General features: G+C 54.1%; 1 long non-coding RNA gene across 2 annotated transcripts in view; it reads left to right on the top strand.

Annotated features, from left to right (window-relative positions):
• Nucleotides 1–3866, top strand: part of LOC110293556 — an 11405-nt gene that overhangs the window by 3569 nt on the left and 3970 nt on the right. For both annotated transcript variants that reach the window (XR_002377815.1, XR_002377814.1), the window contains 2 exons: nt 372–788; nt 1380–1437. This is a non-coding gene — a long non-coding RNA (uncharacterized LOC110293556). The remainder of the gene's footprint in view (nt 1–371; nt 789–1379; nt 1438–3866) is intronic.

The raw sequence follows: 3866 nt of genomic DNA, 5'->3' as shown, positions 1-3866 counted from the left end.
TTTTTTTTGTCTCAAAAGAGACCCGTTTCCCAGGGAAACAACTGTGACTGCTGTGGAAATTCTGATCTTCAATGCAAGGCACCCTGCTGGGGAGCCAGGTTGCATGGAGCAATTGGTGGGGAGCCAGGTTCCCTAAAGCAATGGCAGAGGATGGGCCCTGGCAGGGAGTGGGCGGGGGAAGCAGGGAGGCAGTGCAGAGACAGGGCATACACATGTGTGTGGGGACTCAGGACCCTCAGTGAGTCTCCCAGAGAGACTCCCAGAGAGACCTGATCCTCAGAGAAGGATTAAATAACCCAGTAAGAGAGCCATGCAAGAATGCATACAGTAACCTGTCTGTCTGTCTGTCTGTCTGTGGTCTGTCTACCCAGGGCCTGCCTGTGTTTTGTGAGCTCTGTCCACAGAGTTCTGCCAAGCAGGAGAAGAGTCCAGGGGTCACGGAAACCCTTAAGGAAAGCCGTTTGCACAGAAGATGAGCATTTTCTGTGAGTCATGAGTACTGGAGGTGAGGAAGATGTGAGCCACACACCAAAAGAAAGGTGCCCTGAGTCGGGCACCATCTTTGTGCCGAAAGAGAAGAGACATACCCACCAGAGCCAAGACAGAGCCGCTACACTCTGTCCTTGAAGGGACAGCCAGATGACTGCTCCCTAAAACCACACCCACTCTGTGCCTCCTTGACCTGTGCTGCTTTCTTTATCTTACTGAAGTGTGCCCAGTGAAGGCAGGCTGATGCTCTGGGTCAGCAGGAATGGGACACTCCAGCTACCGTGGATCTCCTACCCAAGGTGCTTCCCTTGGTTTGAGCGTGGCTTCAGTGGGAAGGCCTCACCACCACAGAAAGTGCCATGCTGAAGGCATGCCGGATCCTTGGCACCCAATGTGTTTCTGGACCTGTGCCCTTCAGCCCAGGACCCTGTGCTTGCTGGCTACTGGTTCACATGACACTGGAAACCTGTGCCCTTTGTAGACGCCCTCTCTGTGGGTGTGAGTTGGTGGGGACATGGGTCCCACTCAGAGGTCGGGTAATGTGTTCCTATCCGGGAAGGGAGAGTCCACAGCAGTGTCTGGTAGGGTACCTACATACCACGTGTGACTGTTTTGAGGTTCCTTGCTCACGGCTATGATGTCATTACTCCTCTTCCTCCTCCTCTTTCCCCTTCTCCTTCTCTTCCTCCCCCTCCTCCTCCTCCTTTTCCCCCTCCTCCACCTCTTCCTCCCCTCCTCCTCCTCTTCCTCCACCTCCTCTTCCTCTCCCTCGTCGTCCTCCTGGTTTGGAGTTAACATCCTTGCTGTCTTCCCAAGACTACTTAGCCCTCCTGTTGGAAAGGCAAGAAAAGCAAAGGTTCCCTGAAGGTCCTCTCTCTTGTTCTCCGCAGGACCTGATTGGCTGACTTCACCTGAAAGCCACTGCTCTGGTTCTCTCACCCTCCCGAGGTGAGGCCCTGTGTTCTCTTGGGTCTGGAGAGGGTGTGCTTCCTGTTGAACGACCATGGAGCCCACTCTGTGGCCATGGAGCCTGCTGAGGAGTCAGAGCCAGGCCTTTCCACCAAACACCACAGAGCCAGAATCATCCTCTCTCCTGTCCTGATGGACACCAGGCACAGGAAGAGGCGAGGCCTGGAGGATGTGTGGAGCTGGTTGTGCCCTAGGCAGGATGGCCAAAGCCCAGTAGACCCTGGGGATCAGGGCCTGCCTGCCACCAATGGCCCCTNTGCCATAGTGAGTGCTACTGAAGCTTAGGTTGTAAATGTCACCTCATGCTCAAATGCTCCTCCCATCCCAGGAGGTAAGGAGCTGTGTCTCTTTCCCCACCTGGAAGGTATTGGGAAGTTCCTAAGAGAGCAGCCCTCACCCGTGGCTCCTGTGCCTGGCTCACCTGGGACCTAATGTCCTGAGGAAATAGGTGTATTCTGCTCTGTCTAGGTCGTAGTCTCTGGTCTTTGGTTCATTGTCCTGTGATAAAATTTCTAAGGGCTGTTTAGTAATTCTTTTGTTCTTCTGGGAGATAGCAAGAAACGGGGAGCAGTGTTAATAACCGGGCCTCTGAGCAGGTGCAGTGAAGGAGCCTAGAAATGGGTATGTGTGGAATGCTAGGAAGCCTCTCTCCCCATCCAGGTCAGGGGGCAGTGGTCAGGCCAGGCCCCTGGAAAGCTGTGGTGCAGGCCTTGCAGGCTGGGACCTGCAGCAGGTCCTGGTCAGCTGAACCCGGGTCTCCCAGCAGACTGAGGACTGCAGCCAGCTCATGGATGTTAAATGGGCGGGGGAACTGGACTGCCTCACATCCTTTGTAGGTTTTCCAATGCCTCGCCTTGTGGTGTGTCATGCTGCTGCCNCACAACCTGGCTTCAGAGGTACCAGGGAGCAGGATGATGCTGGGATGGTAAAGGAGAGCATCTCTGCAGGCAAACAGGGACTCCACTGCTGATCCCAGCCTCTGACCCCCTTCACCTTGCTGGCAGGGCTATGTCTGAGTGCCCACACTTTGGGCAGCCCCTGGAATATCTGGCTGGGTTCATTTTGCCTCTGCTTCGCCCCTCACCCCCACCCCCCACATCAGTGTGAAGAGCCTGACACACTTCTGTCTCTTTAGTTTCTAATCCACTGCCCTTCCTGGTTTCCTTTGATGGAGGCATAGGTAAACCTGGGCTGTTTACCCAGTCTGCTGAGTGCTCACTTAGGCAAGGAGACTCTTAAACTCGGACAGGAGGACCTGGTGGCGAGGATGGCGTTGCCTTCACATATTGCCTTTGTCCCGATTGCCTTGGCATCTTGGCATTTATGACCTTGGTATGACCTTCATCTTGCTGGTAACAGCACTAGTCCTTGTAGACTCCTTGACTGTCAGATTGTGACTTCATCCCCTTCCTGACAGGGTCTGGGGTGGGTGTGGTGCAGAGGTGGGCTGGAGATGGGGCGGCAGACATACCTACCCCTTCCTGTGTGCTCAGGGGAACTTGGCTTTGTGGTCCCTGCCTGGGCCTTGCATCTATCCTTGTGCAGCTGTGTTCCTTGCATTGGCCGCAGCAAAGCCCTGTCTTGGTTGTCAGAAACTGTGATGTGCCCAGTGACCGGCTGGCACTCTTGAGTCACATTGGTCCTCCATAGACAGAGCTCTGTTCCAGGGTCACCGAGCACTGTGGCCTGGATCTCCTGGCCCTTCTTCACTCTCAGGAGTATAGTTGATGAAGCACAGACCACAATGGGTTCACTCCCAGGATCCTCTGCCCTCCCTTGGCTGGCAGCCTCCTTCCCTCTTGGTCTCTATGAAGTCTCCTGTGGTCCTCTCTGGGGTTGCTCATTGATTCTTCTCTTTTTTTCACTCTTCTCCCATGTGGAGGGACTTGGAGAATCTCTGAGCACCATGGAGCCAGCAGGCCCTCACATAGCCAGCTGTCCCCTGGCCTCCTTGTCCCCTGGGATAGGCAAGCATTCCTGCCCTGTTGGATCCTGAAAGTGGGTGTTTGCCAGGTGAGGATGTGCATCCTGATAACTGCTTCAACAGAAAATATGAGTCCCTGATAAATAAGCAGTCATTGATTGAAAATAGCTCTGGACTTGGGAAGTCCAAGGCCAAAGTCCTGACAGATGGATCACCTGGTGCGAGCCCAGAGCTCCTGAACAGCACCTTAGAGCTGAGTTCCATAGGCAGAGGTTAACAGAGCCACCCCTGACCACGTTCTTCAGGGCACTAGTCACATTCATGAAGGGGTTTCTGTAAGTGTGTGTATATGTGTGTGTTTGTGTGTGTGGTGTGTGTGTGTGTGCGCGCGTGCGCGTGCGTGAGTGAGTATCTTTTTGGCTCATCTACACAAACCTGTTCCTTTTCTCACAGTGGAAATTAGGTTATAACATATGAATTTTGA

The sequence above is a fragment of the Mus caroli genome, chromosome 4 (genome assembly GCF_900094665.2).
Source record: "Mus caroli chromosome 4, CAROLI_EIJ_v1.1, whole genome shotgun sequence".
NCBI classification, from domain to species: Eukaryota; Metazoa; Chordata; class Mammalia; order Rodentia; family Muridae; genus Mus; species Mus caroli.
The sequence above is the reverse complement of the archived record's forward strand: the minus strand, read 5'-3'. Positions and strand labels throughout refer to the sequence as shown.